At 40.9% G+C, this 17,989-nt stretch overlaps 1 protein-coding gene across 13 annotated transcripts in view; it reads left to right on the top strand.

Annotated features, from left to right (window-relative positions):
• The window catches only part of SNX29 (sorting nexin 29), a 484,058-nt gene that overhangs the window by 379,898 nt on the left and 86,171 nt on the right, over positions 1 to 17,989 (top strand). The gene's annotated exons all lie outside the window — the stretch shown is intronic.

Here is a 17,989-nt window from a genome sequence, read left to right as displayed (position 1 = left end):
TACCATAGGGGTGGTTATTTAATTGTATTTCATTCTTTCAATTAAAATGGCTCTATCAGGCTGTTGGGCAGCCCTGAAGATGATTTATTCATGAATTTACTCATAATTTTTTAAACAAGCTGTGGGTTTGTGTGTTACTACAGTTTTAGAGTTATAATGTTATGGCAGCTGTCCTCAGGTGATGCTGTTACAGATAGTGTTCCAAGTTATTTTTCTTAATATGTGATTAACTTTAAACTTTTGGGAAAACATGCAGTGTTGCTGATGGTTTGCAGTTATGCAGAGTTCTGGAGAAGGAACTATATGAGCAGCAGGAGAATTTGCTTTCTGCCTTGTTCTCTGATTAGAAACAGTTCTTGAGGCAGAGTTACTCCCTAGGAATTCTACATTGGTGTTGGGCTGAGATTCCTGAAAGAAGGGATTGTCCATGCTAATTGACCGTCTTATTTCAGGACTCATATACAAGTGCAAATCAAGGAAATTACACTTAGACAATATATATAAACTTCATGTCACTGATTTTTACCCTGCTAGAAACGACCCAGCAAGGCCATGCTCTGTGCTACCACTTGGCAGAGTGCTGACCCTGGTGTCAGAAATGCAACACTAATGACTTTGGAAGAAGGGGCAACAATATTATCCACCTCAGGATACTCAAAGAAATAAAGTCAATCGTTAAACTAGAATTACTCTGACTTGAGTTTCTGAGAACTGGTCATGGGAGTTGGGAGCACTCAGCACCTTCTGTGGTAGGACAATTTCTCAGATAATGTCTGCAAACATTTCCTGAACTATTGTATATTCACAGAGTACTTAAAATTGTAGATATTTGTATTAACTCCATTATTTGTAAAGTCTAGTTACTAGGTCTCTTTTATCAGTCTGGCACTTCTTCACCCATAGCTCATGAGTATATGTAGGAAAAATGCATGATACAGTTCTCACATATTAGCAAACTCTAGTTCATTAAACTCTTTCCTGTCTTGGCAAGTGAACATATCTCCGTCCATGGAAAACTATAACCAGTGCTCAGTTTGAGAGGTCACTTTCTTGCCATGTATTTTATCTAGTTTGCTCATTATTTCCAAACAGTACATGGGAAGGGCCGAGGCAGCAGAAATACAGCAGTAAAAACAAATACGATATTTCAAGTGATCATTTCTAAGTCTTACATTTCTGCACTGTTAGAGTATAGAGATCTTCTCTGCCTCCTTTTGCCCTACAATTCTCTCGCAGTCAACCAGGCAGAATAGTACATAATAGCCAGCACATAGGGGCACACGACATTGTGAGGGGGAGAGCCAACTGCTTGCATCTGGCTAGAATGTATGCTGCTGTTAGCAACAAGTACAACCGGGCAAGCTAATCAAGGGTGTACTTGCTGATAGGAGCAGCAAAGTGTGAAAAGCCTGTAGTGAGGAGACCCTGTGCTGGGAGGATTGCTGTTGCACAGGACACAGTAGCTGCCAGTAGCTGCCAATAACCTGTTCATCTTAGCTGCACCAGATGCTTCAAAGAATGGCCAGACTTAGTCCTAATGAAAACTGTGAACCAAATCATTCATTCCCATAAGAGCAACTCACTGTTGCTTAAGATATACTGCTTACTTGGATTAAGTTGTTCAAAAATTTACCAAGCCAGCAGACTACACAGTATATTTTATTTTATTGTTTAAAATTTGTACCGAGGAAATAATACTTCAGAAATACAAACACATGAAAGCATTTAAAGTCTCATAAAGTTGAAATGACTGTGGTATATTGGGGTGATATTTGCATATTCATTCTTAGTGTGAGAGAAATAGTGTATGTGGATACAGACCTTATATAAATTTAAATTATTTTTTTTATTGCGAGTGGGTTCTGTCCTGACACATGAGAATAGGATGGGCATTTTGAGCCTAAATAATGTCCATGGTTTTGTGTGAGTGTATGTTACCACCTTCCTTGTTATATTTGTAGAAATACAATCTTTTTAATTAAATATAAACAACCCCTAAAAACAACCTACAAACAGCAAGCTGCCTATGTGCGCGCTGTATGTATATGTACAGCCAATGTACTGTCTGCTTGTGCTGTACATGCACGCTGCATAGCGGTGTATTCTAGCGGTGTATTCTAACTGCTGCTACGCAGCCAGCCAATCCGAGCAGGCTTGCTCCAGCCAATCAGAGCAGGGCAGCTCCAATAGCCCCTTCCTCCCCTCCGCCTGCCTCCTTCCTCCCTCCTTCTCCCGGCCTAAGCCGGGCGAAGGCGGGCTGGAAGCCTGGGCGGAGGGGGAGGCGGGGCGTGGGGGGGGCGGGCCCAGCCCCGGGCGGCCGGCGCCCCTGCGCCCCAGCCCCAGCCCGCGGGCCTTCCCAGCCAGCTCCCGGCCCGGGCTGCTTCGCTCGACCTGGCTCCCTCGGGCGGCCCAGCCGCTGGCGGCCCGGCTCGGCGGCGGCGGCCGGGCCGGGGCGGCGGCCGGGCCGGCCGCGCGCCCGGGGGCCCGCGTGGGCGCGCGGCCGTCGCTGGCCGGCCCCGGCGGAGTGTCGCCGCCGGGCGGGGCGAGTCAGCGGTGTCGGCGCGGCGCCGTCGGCCGTCGCCGGGCGCGGGGGCGCCCGTCGCGCGGTCGTGGTCGGTGTCGCCGTCGGCGGTCGGGCGTGGCGCGCCGGTCGGCGAGGGCCGCCCGGCGGGGAGTTGCGGGGGCCCGGGGGGGGCGGGGTTGGGTGGGGGCGGGGGGGGGGGCGGGCCCCGCGGCCTGCGCCGCGCGCGCGGCGTCGGCGTCGTCGCGGCGTCGTCGGCGGCAGCGGCCCGGTGCGTGTCGGGTCGGGTCGGAGTCCGCAGCGGGCTCGGGTCCGGTCGCGCCCGCGGCTCGTCGGCCGGGCTGTCGCGCCCGGCGCTCCGGGGCGGCCCCCGGCCGCCGCCGGGCTCCTCCGGGCCGAGGCCCGGTCGGCCGCCCCGGCGCTGCGGCGCCAGCGCTCGGCCGCGGGCGGAGGCGAGGGCCGCGCGGCGGCTCGGTGGCCCGGCTCTCGCGCGGCCGGCGTCGGGCGGGCGGGCCGCCCGCGGTCGGCGCCTGGCGGGGCCGCCGGCCCCGGCGCCCCCGCCGCTGGCGCGCCCGGCCTGCGGCCGCCGGGCGGGCCCAGCGGCTGCAGCTCCGACCTGGGGCGCCCCGCAGAGCAGCAGGGCCAGAGGCCTGGGACTGGGGGGGGGGAGGGGGGGGGAGGGGGGTGGAGGTTCTGGGAGGTTCTGGGGGGGGGGGGGGGGGGGAGGGGGTGCGGGCGCGTTGGGGGGGAGTTGGGGGGTGGTGGTGGGATGGGATGGGATGGAGGGGGTGGTGTTGGGTCGGAAGGGGGGGGTCTAGTCTTAGAGTAGGCCAAAACCTATGTTTTAACTGGAAAATTAGGGGGTCGTCTTATACGCCCAGTTGTCTTATACGCCGGAAAATACGGTAGACAGTTATCTAATTAATCTTTCAGTGCAAAGCCGTTTAAAACTGTCTCAGCAATCTAAGGTTTAATTAGTTACCACAAGGGCTTCTGACTGCCAACCCTACTGTTAGGCTACCACTTTGGTGCCATGAACATAAATATAATAGGCATTTTGATTAAGACTGACTGGCAAAGAAGTTGACTCTTCACAGAACTTCAAGGCAAGAATAAAAGTATCTGACTTTCTTTTCTTATTGAACTAACAGATTATTCTTTGCGTAAGAGCACTGCCAGCTATGTGTGTGAGTATGCATTGCCTGATATTCTAGAACCTAATCCCGCTCCTATTAAAGTCAATAGCAGTTTTCTACTGACTTTAACTGGAGTCAGATTGGGCCCCTACTGAGTTGTTCTCTCAGTATTAACAATAAAAGAGGTTAAATGCTAAACAGTTGTCTGGGTATTCCACAAGAAGGACAGGAGACTTGTTACAGGTTTTAATCTGGCCGCAACTTTATTATATAGATGTCTGGGACTACCCAGCAGATAAAGTGTACAGTGCAGGCAAATCCATTCTTATTTAAATCAATTCTCTGGGGCTTTCACCAGCCCCCCCCCCCTTTGTTTAATCCATGCCTATTCAGCTCACTTTTCTGGGGCTTTCACCAGCCCCACATTGTTTCCATCCAGGTCTCAGCCAACCTATGGCTTGGACCTTACCATCCACCAGCCTCGTGAGAGGGTTTAGGAGGGCTATGAGAACAGTGGGGGTTGGCTCCCTGCTGTACCAGTAATAGGAGTCCCCGAACCCCCTCCCCCGTTCTGTTCCTTTATCCAAGACCTCCTTTTAAGTCCTTTACCAGGCCATTTATCTGGTCACTGGCTGTTCTCCTTATGGAGTACCTGCACTGAAAATCTGCCCAATATTACAAAATAAGTTGCCACATATGGCCTACCACCTTTTCTGTTGACCAGAAAAGGTCCATCCTCACACCTGCTTTGAGGAAGGCAAAAAAACCACACTCCACCAAAGCCAATTGTGGTGTGTGTGGGGGGGGAATTCCTTCCCAGCCCCGCTTTAAAAAGGGCAACTAGCATAATGCCCACAGGAGATCCTAACCCAGTTTGCCATTCACCTCCACTAGGGGAGGGAGGGTGGGTGTTGGCTTCCTTGCTCCTTGGACGTAGAGACCAAGGTTTCGTACCTTTATGCATATTCCTGCGGGAAGGGGCGGGGGGGGGGGGGGTGAGACACTGCTGCAAAGCACCTTTTGCAGCAGTTTCTGACCTTTCTCCCTCCTTCCCCCCCCTCCCCCCGCAACCACAAAGCAGAGCTGCCTTCTTTGGGTAAGCCCAGACAACTTTTGCCTCACTTTTAGTTGCGGTGCAGTCATTCTCTTGGACAACAAAATTGGTGTATTTTGTGTTGATTACAGCAGTGTCAAAGCTGTAATATAGAAGTATTTTACGTATCCATAAATCATGCCCAATAATGATGACAATGTACTGCTTCAAATAGTCTGTGAAAAGTATTTGGAACATTTTAAGTGAGCTAGCCCACTAATAATAGCTGAATACCAGTGTTAACCACCTGTTAGGCAATAACAATGTATATTAAAGGCCAACATTGGTCTGAAACTGCTCAAACTGCAAGTTGGAAGTACCATTCCTGTAATGAAAATTGCAAAATAGGCTAATATAAAATATGTTATGTCAGACTCTGAATTTCAGGTTTATAGTGTCATATTGCATGCCAATACCAGTGTAGTTGAAAATCTGTCAAGATTTCAGTTATACATCCTTATATACTGGGTTGTAATTTGGCATTAACACTTTGCTGTGGGCAGAAACTTGGCACATGATCTCCGCCAAAGATAGTGTTCATAAATATTTCGGGTGAAATTAACTTCATTTTCAAACAATGGGGGTAAAATATTTTCCTCGGATGCATTTTGATACTTGTACCATCTAAAAAAAAGGTTTTGCTTGTTTAACTGCCTGCAACGTTTCAGTTTATCAGGAATGTAAATTCTTTGCCAATGGGTTAGAAAAACTATTTTAAAATATAGAATTATTTTATTTGAAAGTGGCTAATACACATGAACGGTAACTTTATTTTAACAAACATTTCACATGAACTTTGATAAACACAAGCTCTTTATGGTCTAAGAATTTAGGTACAGTATTATTAACTGGTGTAAATTAGTGCCAGATGTGTCCTAGGTGCTTTAAAAATACACCTGAATCCCTCCCTAAATTCTTACTGTTCAGCAGAGTCCAGTGATTCCATCTACTATCCCTTCCTGTCTTAGTGTGGGAAGAGGGATTTTTGATCAGAGAGGCAGGGAATGGCCACCTTTGACATTCCGATTAGCAGCTGAGTGTTCCCTTTGACCCCGCCACCCCTTTCTTCTGCCTTTTCCCAGAATACCTGTGGGGATTGTATGTCCAGTGGGACTGCAGTGAAGTGAGTGTAGTTCCACCCACCCTAGTCACCCAGTGGCCAAATCAGAAGTGAGGGATAGAGAAAGCAGATTGGCTCCAGTAACCCTCTCCTCCTTTCTCCATCCCCATCCCCATCCAATTTCCATGTGTTTAAGCATTCCTGGGCATACAGCAGACATTTTTGCTGCTCAGAGCTGCCCTATAGGTGGTGTAGCTGTCAGAGCTGGTCTTCCAGACTGGCTATGTGTCTAACTTACTCAGCCTTTGGTACCAGAAAGGACTTTTTCTGTCAGGCAGGATTGGTGGGGTGTCCAGTGTGTTTTCAATTCCCCACAGTATCCTGGAGGGCTGGCATGTGGGGATAATAAAAATATGAGGCATCGTGGGTTTTGTTTTTTTTAATGAGTAAGGGATAATAATCTCAATAAGTAATGTCACAACTTGCAGCCAGTATCGATAAGACCATCGATAAACCCAGCCTCTGTGAGACAGATCATGGAGTAAATCTAAGCACAGGACCCAGGAGTGACTGGTGGACCCTGTTAGCTGTGGATTGAAAAGAGATCTTAAGTTTTTGCAGACTGAGCTCATCTTCTCAGGGGAAGGGTGATGGGATGCAGCACTGGGCTGCATCATGAATTGAATAGAAGGGGTTTAACTGAGGAAGCCAGCCCTCTGGCTTGGTTGTATTGTCTGGAAGTCAGCCCCTCACTGGACCCAATTAATGCCCTGGTAGTTAAAGGGGGAATACCTCCCCCCCCTCTTAACATTAAAGGTATTAAAGTTGTGACCAGCTGCTTTAAATGCGTTCATGTGTTCGTCGTCATTCTTCTGCATGTCCTCCTGAGGTGTTTTCATGAAGACTCTAAACATGGAATTGTACAAGCAGATCTACCTATGGTCCTGATTCAGGGCAATACTTAAACATCTGCTTTCCAGAATTGGGGACAAGAAAGAGCCAGTATGTTCTATAGTGCAAATGTATTTTAAAAGTTTCTATATTTTATTTTAATAATTGTCAAACCCTATGCAATAATTAGTGTGCTATAGATAGTAGCAATTTTTAAAGTAATAGTAATAGATAACATTTGCATACCAATATTTTTAAAATATCCTTTTGGGATGTGGCTTGAAAACAAATATAGCACTGCACCAGTTTTTCAAAACAGTCTGTAAAAAGATATTTTTAGATCTACAGAATCTGCTGGTTTCCATCCAAAACAAACCAGTCCAAAGCCTATTTTAAAAAAGTGATGTATGTGCCAATGGCAAGTAAAATTCTCAAAAATTCTTTAATTAAAAAAATCCTTCATTTTGTTGAGGAAATATATAAGATCCTGGTGTTCATTTGGAGCGTGATTCAACAAAGCACGTAAGCATATGCTTAAAGATAAGCATGTACTTTAGTGATCTGGTGAATCAGGGCCATAGTTTGGTAAACATTACTATATCTCTTTTCTCTGTGGATGAAAAAGCAGTATTACCTATGATTCTCCCTATTCCCTTGCTTCCATTCCACTTGAACTATCTAAATATCCTTAAGCATTGAATCAGCCTCATACTTTGTCTCCTTCACTCCATCTATCCAAGTGTTCTACTGGAGTTGATTAATGTTGCCTCGTAATCATCTGGAGAGAGGTCACTGTTGAGCAATGCAAAATGTGCATTTTATTTCTTGAACACCATCACAGCCTTCCACCTCTACACTGATTTTCCTTACTCAGAACTGTTTAAATCCAACTCTTAATATTATTAAAATCCCGATTTTCAATACTGATGTCTAAATTTCACCCACAAAGATGCATTGTTCCCACTGTGTGTGCATGTATGTGTTCAAATCTGCATACTTAATTTTGAGCAAGGGTAACTTTGCTGATTTATTTGTGTGTATATGTATATTTTTATGCGTATGTATTTATATGAGCATATGCACATACACGCATATAGTATACAATGATTGTAATTCTCTGTAAGTGAATTTTTACATTAACTAGGTCTTATGTGAAAGCTTTCAGTGGCATGATAAATTTTAAATCCTTTAAAAAAATCTAATAATGGACAAAGAAAACGTCTCAGAACTCGACTATATACAGTATTTGGGTACAGAGTTAGTAAGATAGAGTATGAATAGGTGAAGAAAATTAGGTTATATTGAAATGCATTGCAGTACTGCTGAATTTGGATTAAATTCTTCTCTCCCTGGCTATCATTTACCTTTATTCAGAATGCTGAGAAGGATGAAACTTTAATCAATGAATGTTACTAAGAGCTTTCTTTTGACTTTGGAAAAGGGGGAAGAAAACCCAGAGGAAGTGTAGCCTGTGTATAGAAGACGGAAGAAATTTTTGGCAGGAACAGTAATATTCATTTCCTTCCCCGCCCTCCCCACCCCCCCAAAAAAAATAAATAAATAAGAGGAGATGATGTTATGTTCAGAATAGAATAAGTCAGTGTATATAAAAGCTGTGAAAGTTTAGATGCCTTTTTATGTAGTTTTTTTCTGTGTATTGACACAGTGGGTCAAAGACTTGGTAAGTAAGAGAGTTACACTAGGGATGAATTTGGTCCCACACATAGCCGCAATAGTGTATGTTTTCATTGTGTAGTAGAGAGAATGCAGAACATTCTATCAAAATCCATAGTATTTTACATGAGGTCTTTATAACATTTCTATCATAGTGTCAGATTTCATGAAAGCTTTTCTTTCAAGGAGAATGTTGTATAGGTAAAGATGTCTATCCTAGGTAAAGACAGTTACAATAATGTTTAGGAAAAAATAGGTGGGCCCTCATCTCTCTTTAAAATTGTCTAACAGTCTTCCAGAATAATATTTCACGCATGGATTTGGTGGAAAGCTGCTGGTGGTGGTGGTGGTTGGAGGTTCTGATGTCTTCAGCTGGAACTTATACAGAGAAAATTATTCATCTTGCTCCTCAACAGGGTATGAAAAACTGCACTGTCTATCTAGACCCGAGCTGGTGTGAGGAAAGTGCAAAAAATGTTTCTCTCTCTCTCTTACATGCAAACACACATACTCACTTGGAATCTTATCTTAAACCTTGGAAGTATTTATTATAGGGGTTGGTAGAAAACAAGTTAAGTAAAATTCTGACATTTGCAAATTCTCAGCCAAACCCCAAGTTGAGAGCATTGAGAGATGCAAACAGACCAGAAAATATGCAATATGAGGCCACTTCCCTTTTTTGTTTGTTCAGAAACATCCTCCTCAGTCCTTTCTAGAGCATAAGAGATGTAGGCAACCCAGCAGTAACAGAAGTTGTTTACAGAAAACCAAACTAGACTACTAGACACTTCCAAAATTACAGATGCCAGTGACCTACAAACCCTGCTCTCAGTCTGACTATGACACCTGGATCTTTCCTCCTGCAAGCTCTCGTCTTTCAATGATCTTCCCAGACTATCCACTGTTCAGAGTAAGACTTTCCCATTTCACCCAAATAGGAAGTTTAAGGTTTCAGGTTGGCAGGTGAGGGGGATACATTCCTAAAATCAATATCAACAAGTTCTCCCTGACAGTTCTTTGACACAACCTTTTTAAGTGCCCCAAATACTAGATGGAGGTGAAGGACTTCATACAAGGTTAATCTGACTTCTCTGAGAAGAAACTTTTAAATGGACATAGGGACAAATTCCACTCTCTGTAATACTGCTGAAAATCAAGAGTAACTCAACTATAGTATATAAAATTACTCTGCTAATCAGCATAACTAAAAGCAGAATCTTGTCCATGACCTTTAGTGTGTAAAGAAGAAAAGTATAATTTAGTAATCATAATCGTAAGAAAATATTTCTGTTGCAGGTAATTAGGTCCACTGAAAAGAGTACAATATTCACATGGGCAGTCACCTATTTATAAGCTTAGTTTCTGAAAGAACTGGCCAGGCTCTGGGACAATTACTGTCTTGACCTTTTATGTACCAACTGTATTTTGTATGTGAGAAGCTTGATCCCATTCTTATTTCACTGCTACCTGGCAGCAACTACAGTGTGGCAAAGTAATTCTTGATAATAAACCTGGTTTTGGGTGCGACACTGGTAAACCAAGTGTCAGCTCTGGCCAAGGCCATAGGCGTTAGCTAAGAACTGACAAACTCATAACTGGAAACCAAACCAGCTCATCTGTATGTTAATTTTATTCAGAAAAGGTATAAGTCTTATTAGAATGTATTTCATGTTTAGACTCAATGAAATGTTTGTAAATTGCTGCCTGCATTAATCTGATTTATAATGTCTGTATTCCATGCTACAAGGTAAATGTTTGTTTTATAATTGTAAAAATATCCACTCTGAACTTGTGAACTCAGACAGAAGAGTGGCCACTCATCAAGTGGACTATCAAGACTTACTGGACCATCTAAGACAAAAAGCTTTGTTCATTGCCCCATCCACCCATGAAGAAGTTACATTCAGGAGCCCTTGTCCCATTGGCTTAAAGCCTGGGGGAAAGTTGTATAAAGATGCTCAGAAGAAGAAATGGTTATCTCTTTGCTGTTTGAACTCTCACAGGGCCAGAAACAGTAAACTAAAGTAAAGATCCCCAGAGTCAACCTGGGTCTGCCATGAAAGACATTTTGAATGGACAGATTACTACATCTCTGTCATCTTTAGGAATCATAGATGGTAACTCATTTGTGTGTATACGTTTGCTTGCTTTAACCTATCTTATTTTGTTACTTGTTGTTTAATCTTTAGATAGGTTATTACAGGATTGGCTACTGGCATTGTCTTTGGTGTAATATATAGGGTACCAATTGATCCAAGATAAGTGACTGGTCTCTTGGGACTGGAACTAACCTGAATATTTTACGACTTTTTGGTATAAGTGACTATCACTAAGTTCAGCTTGTTTGGGTAGCAAGATAGACTGGAGAAGCCAAAGGGACTGTCTGTGACTCCACCGTAAGACTAGTATAGTGATCCAGGAGTTCATATATGTTACTGGATTGGTGAAATATAATTTTAGCACATACCACCAATTTGGAGTTTCTGCCCTGTTTTTGACAGTCTGCCTTGAGGTAGGCACTCACAATCATGAGCCACTGTAGGCAGCATGACTTTGGGTATTTGGGTAAACTCATTCATTTTCCTTCTTCAAAGCCCTCAAAACTCTCCTTTTCCATGATGCTCACAAAAAAATTGGCAGTGTTAGGCTGCTGGTGCACTGAGACTGCTGCCAATCACGCTGACCAATATTGTCTCATAGTTTCCTTGTACTCCACCATCTGTCTGTCTCTTGTCTTATACTTAGCGTTCAAGCTCTGTGGTCCAGGGACCTTCTTTTTGTTCAGTGCTTGCACAGCACTAGCACAATGGGGCCCTGGTCAATGAGTAGGTACCTAGGCAGGGGTAAGCAACCTATGGCACACATGCCAAAGGTGGCACGCGAGCTGATTTACAGTGGCACTCACACTGCTCGGGCCTGGCCACCGGTCCAGGGGGCTCTGCGTTTTAATTTAATTTTAAATGAAGCTTAAACATTTTAAAACCCTTATTTACTTTACATACAACAATAGTTTAGTTCTATATTATAGACTTATAGAAAGAGACCTTCTAAAAACGTTAACATGTATTACTGGCACGCAGAACCTTAAATTAGAGTGAATAAATGAAGACTCAGCACACCACTTCTGAAAGGTTGCCAACCCCTGTGCTAAGGTAATATAAATAATAATAATAATAAATATTATGACCTATGGCAAAATTTCATGATAGATCACTCAGTATTTGTATAAGAGATAAAACATATACCACCAAATATACACCACAGTGTTCTGAACTGTTGTCTGCTAAAAGCTGCATGTTGAAAACAGATTTTGGGAGTTTTGCTGCATTTTATTGGAACAAACATCAGGAAAGTAGTTGCATTTTAAAGACTAAAATGAACACTTTTAAATAGGAAATCTGCCTTCCCAAAACATGTTCTGACAATATGCAGAGTTTAAGTTTGAGAATTCCTGTATACAATAATTATCTACAGTAAGTGAGTTTCCTTGTTTTGACCTAAGGAATTGGCAATGCGTACATTCAACATTCTGCTTCTGTGGTTATAATTACCTACCTAGCTACGTGTTTTTGGCTGTGAAGAGTTTTTTAAATAACTGTACTATGCCTATAAATGAAAGTAAGAGAAAATAACTTCATTTTTATATGAAAAACAAATGTTAATGTAATTGTAATGACTTAGTTGAAAATATTATTGCCGAGGAAAATTAAAGGTTAAAAATGGTCAGATTTGGTACTATATGAATGGTTAGTTGTATATATGAATGCCTGAAAACCTTACTGATTGAAGTGATAGGACAAAAATATATGGGATGAAATCCTCCTCCTCAAAATCAATGACTTTCCCATTTGACTTCAGTAGGGCCAGGATTTCACCCAGTATGTCATACTCACACATCATGTGTCATAATAGAATAGACTTCTAGTATAATAATCAAATAAAGGGCCAGTGTTTTGTAATTATTAGTAATAATTTGATAAGACAGCTGTTAAAGCTAGTCATACTTAAATATTAGTCTTTGAAGTAACTACGTACATAAAATAATGGGAATTTTTTTTTAGTATGGTCCATGTTGGATTGCATTATATGCTTAATCTTGCACACACTCACAAAAACAGAAGCTTGGTATTCAGCTCATATCTTTGTGTGTTTATTTAACTAGACTTCAACTTCCTAGTTTTATTGTTCCATACCTGCAAGGTGTGAAATGAAACTGTGACTCATTCCTAGTTTGTGTCAAAGATGTGTCTGAAAATATTGATTCATCATAATATAGTTGGGTAAGATATAAAATGTTGATCTGGATTTAGAAATGTATGAAACTAGTAAACCATACTTCACAAAATAAGAGGGGTCTCTGCCCCCCTCCCCCCCCAAAAAAAACAGGACATCTTAAGTTGCTTAGTTCATGATCAAAATTCTTAGCATTGATATTAGATGTTAAACACAAAAGATCTCTGCTAAGGAAGGAAAAGTACTGTGAACTTTCTTTCAATTGGATGGAGATGTTTTTCTCAGTTTTGCTGTTAACTTATTAGCAAATGCTTCTTTTAAAAAAAACTACTTGGTAATGTTTGCGAGACCATTAAATAGTTCCATAATGACTAACTATTCATTGCACACTGATGTCCCCTATGAGAATCTTTAAATTGACAATAAAAGGAAGTTCTTCCTACCAATTAGTAATTATATATTGGTCTCTAGAAATAATTACTAAATTATTGCTGCTTCAATCTCAAGAGATAAAACTTGTAATAAAAATAAATTCTCAGACATATTTTTACATTATGTTGTGACCCCTATGCATACCTCAGAATAATGAAACAAGCTGCACTATAGAATAACTACATTCCCAAGTGTACCATGTCTCTAGTTTTCAGGGTAAAATTCACCCTATGTAGATGGCTAACACAAGGCTTATAGAACACTTAGTTCTCACTTAATTCATCAAAGTGGGAGCTCAGTGGTTTATACCTTTTGTGAAGGCCCTTTGTACAGGGGTGTGAATTTCACACCCAACAATATTAAAGATATAATGATTAATTAAAAGCAAGGTGGAAGTTGGTTGTCTGTAGTTTTCAGATATGGGTAAGTAAAAGTGACTTCCGTCCTTTCATAATATGTAGTATTTTAAAACCACATACGCAACTGAAACATACTGCAGAAAGTAAACCTTTTCAATAGCTATCACAGTTGGTCACGGTCATTGTACAGAAGGTTCACACAGACATTCAATGGAAAGCAGCAATTAGTGTCATTATCGGCATGCTGTATTCAGTATTTGTTTGTTTGAATTGTGTTTTTAATTATTCATTTTACTATTTGTTCATTTTCAATTAACTGAAAGAAATGCATGCCCCACTGCATTTAATCTTTTGTCTCTTTTATTGTATTTTATTAATATTATAACATAGTTTTCCTTCAAAATATTTGATTGTTATGAAACATCTTTTCTTAATTTACAACGACCAGTTTTTGTCTCAAAACAAAGTTAAGAATTTCTAAAAGAAATCTTAATAAATAGCCTTGACTGTTCCTTTTTTAAGCAAGACCTAACTCTCAATATTCTCTATTAACTTTTTAATGCATAATTGAATTATGATAGGAAAGTAGTAGAAGAAAAACAGTGAAATCACAAGCTGTAAGACCTCATTAAGTGACTGCCAGAGCTGTTAGGCAGTTTCTACAAGCTGGGCTTTCATCCAAATTTGTTATTTCTAATGCATTCTTTGATTGGGGAGCTTAGGAGCTAAACCAGAAGAGTTTCAAATATGCCTATTTAGAGCACTGGTACATGCACAGTTAAGTGGTGTCCTTAGCCGGCTGACTGCTTTTCATACAAAGAAATACGGAGGGTACTCAAAAGCTATTCATAAGAAACATGATCCATGAAGGACAATGCACCTTAACTTTACAGCCCTGATGTTAAATTTGGTTGGCTTGGAATGAATGCTTGGAATGACATACATGAACACATTCAGATATATGTATCATTGTATTTTTTTAAAATTAACTGTGATTAGAGAAACTATATAAAAATGAGACAAATTTGTTTTCAGTTGCCTGAAGATTTTTAAACTATCCTTGTAGTAGATTCTGCAAACTGAAGTATTTAAACAATAGAGCCTACATTTAATAAACAGTACATTTAGTGATTTTAATAAATAAGATATATTTTATATGCCTCATACTTGCATGGAGCCATTGGAAACTGGTTGTACTTTGCGCTTTTTTCACTTGGTGGTATGGGGAATTTTAATTTTTGTGTTAATATGACAAATTTTGCTTTCAGAGACTTGGGTGACCCTGGCCACATTGGAGAAACATGAATTCTGTTACCAAAAAATTAACAAGTAAAAATCATCTTTAGCCATATAACTAAAAGGACTCTACTTTAAGCAGAAATAAAAGTTACTAATGGAGTGCAACATCTGCCCTCTGCCTAGCTGCCCCTGTAAAACCCACTGGTATATTGGAGGAACGTAAACGGGCTCCCTCAAGGAGCCATTTGCAGAAGAGGAACATCCAGGGGAGAAAAGAATGGTTAAGCAAAAGAATGGTACAGGCATTCTGTCCGGGGGCACAGAAATAGAGAACCGAATGACTGGATAGCATAACCAGCAGAACAGAGCAGAAGGGCCAAGTGACAAGGTAGCATGTCCCAGGGTAATGGAAGAACAAGCAACGAGAGAGAACATACAGAAAATGAGAAGTGAGCCAAGCTACATAGAAGCAAGATCAGGGGAGCAGAAGGGAAAGAGCAACAAAATAGATGGGAGAGAAGATGAAATGAAGGACAAAAGTAGAGGCCATTTAATTAACCTTTTTTCTAAAAGGATAGAGTAATTATCACATGAAGGATAGCTAAAATATATTGCTAATATTACTGTGTCATATAAGCAATTGCTATAGTTGTCACAGTGATATTTTACAATTAAAAATGGAAGGAGCAGTTTTTCACACAATTCTGAATGGGAGAGGAAGCCGTCTTAAGATGTAGTTTGCACTATGAAAAGTTTGTGAATGCCTGATCTGTAGCATATGTGGTAGAAGCAGGTGGTCCTAAGGGTGCAAAATTCATTCTAAAATACTTTTTAATATTGTACGTTAGTGTTAGAATTCAACATGCAGGTGAAATTGGGTTGTGCAGATTAGCAGCTCAGCAGGCACTATACTAAGTTGATTTACAATACACTGAAACAGCATTGTATGGAAAATTTGTCTACTAAATAGGAAAGTGGCAAATATAAAATTTACTTGAATAATGTAACAGTTTAAATAGACAAAAACAATCAATACAGTTGCATTCCAATACAGCAATAATTTCCTGTAGTATTAATATTATCTTCCATTCTAACTATTATGTATCTACATGCATTAGATTTCCTACTGTTAGTATCTTCTAGCAGCTTGTATAGAGAGCTCTGTTCAGCAGAACATTTGTCTTGCCTTCTGCATTGCAGTAGAACATGGAGAAAGCTGTTTCTCTGTTTGGTATGAGCAGTCACTGTGCTCTGACCACGATGTGCTAAAAAAGAGACCTTAGAGAGTGAATTGCATCAAGTAAAGTAGCACAAGGTTACTCTTCAAGAATTTTTCAAAAATTATTTTTCAATAATCATTAAAAAACACCTGGTTGATACATCAGTGCATTTTTTTTCTCAAACTGCTGTGTGTAGTGGTGGTAAATTAAGTACTACCAGTCTTTAATGGCGAATGATTCATTTGAAGGAAAATGGTTAGCATTTAAAGCATGTACTGTACAATACTTTCTTCTGTAGACAGACTAATCTTAACTCCTTATATGTACTGTATTCAGTTTATAGATTTCAGAATAATTTTTAGTAAAAGTTGAATACATTTTTGCACAGCTAAACTATAAACTTTCTGATTCTGTCAAAAATTAACATTCCTATTCATAATAGTATCTACATCAGAGCAAAAACAACGAGGAGTCCTTGTGGCACCTTAGAGACTAATACATTTATTTGGGCATAAGCTTTTGTGGGTAGAACCCACTTCATCGGATGCATGAAGTGAAAAATACAGGAGCAGATATAAATACATGAAAGGATGGGGGTTGCTTTACCAAGTGTGAGGTCAGTCTAACGAGATAAATCAATTAAAAGCAGGATTCCAAGGGAGGAAAAATAACTTTTTAAGTGATAAGAGAGTGGCCCATTACAGACAGTTGACAAGAAGGTGTGAGTAACAGTAGGGAAATTAACTTTAGGTTTTGTAATGACCCAACCACTCCTAGTCTTTACTGAGGCCTAATCTGATGATATCCAGTTTGCAAATTAATTCCAGTTCTGCAGCTTCATGTAGGAGTCTGTTTTTGAAGTTTTTTTGTTGAAGAATTGCCACTTCTAGTGACCAGAGAGATTGAAGTGTTCTCCTACTGGTTTTTGAATGTTACGATTCCTGATGTCAGATCTGTGTCAATTTATTCTTTTGCGTAGAGACTGTCTGGTTTGGCCAATGTACATGGCAGAGGGGCATTGCTGGCACATGATGGCATATATCACATTGGTAGATTTGCAGGTGAACAAGACCCGGATGGTGTCACTGATATGGTTAGGTCTTCTGATAGTGTCCCTTGAATAGATATGTCCATTGAATAGATTTGAGCAGTTGATAGTGTGAAATGGAGTTCAGATACCTGCTATCCATGGATAATCCAGACCAACAATTACTCTTGAAATATCTATTCAAACTCTCAGTATTGTAACTGCTGTTATTGGCAGGAATTAAGCAGAGAATGACAGAACCTTTATGACTGTTACCATATTTTACAGTGACCTTTTTTGCCTCTCTTCTTCTCTTGTGGGCTTTTAGGTGTGGGTATTCACCTACTTAAATGCCCATATTTGTTTTACCCTGCATGTGTTTCAAATTTTTAGAGGGGGGACAAAATAGGCTTTGCATAACCTTTAGACGCCTTTGAGTATGGATGCCGTTAGAGTATATTTATTATCAGATAAATGCGCACAGATTCTTTATAAACAATTGGAGAAAAGACTTGTAACAGAAACACGACTATATTTTTACATAGGAATCTACTACACTGCTGCTTTAAATATATTACTAGTATATACTATGGCATATGGCTAATACAAATATAATATGGAGAAGTTTGGTATTTCTGCTAGTTCTAAAACATTATACATAGGGAGGCAAGGTGTTGTGAGGTAGGAGAGAAAGTGTGTAGTGTATTCTGGGGTCATGTCCTTACCAGATAATTTTACAAAAAATCCCACATATTTTACCAGTGGGAGTCCTACAGTGGCACTTTCTGGTGCTTTTAACCAAGTTAAACAACATGGATAAAATCTTGGATCTGTTGAAGTCAATGTGAGTTTGGCCATTTACTTCAGAGGGCTTAGAGTTTCATCCCATGTTGTTTAGACGCAGGTTTAACTGCCACAGTGGTAAAAATGCATCCAGTTGCAGGAGCCTTGTCTACATTAGGGCTCCAGACCGTTCAGCTCAATTGATGGTTGCACTGAATTTTGTAAAATTCCTTCCTGTAGATGGGGCTTATACATTTAGCAATCTGGGAACAGAATACATATTGGCAGTTAAAGTTAAGCACATGCATAGGCATTTGTAAA

This window comes from Mauremys reevesii, linkage group 10, assembly GCF_016161935.1.
Source record: "Mauremys reevesii isolate NIE-2019 linkage group 10, ASM1616193v1, whole genome shotgun sequence".
In the NCBI taxonomy this organism is placed as follows: Eukaryota; Metazoa; Chordata; order Testudines; family Geoemydidae; genus Mauremys; species Mauremys reevesii.
This window is presented reverse-complemented; position numbering and strand designations above follow the sequence as displayed.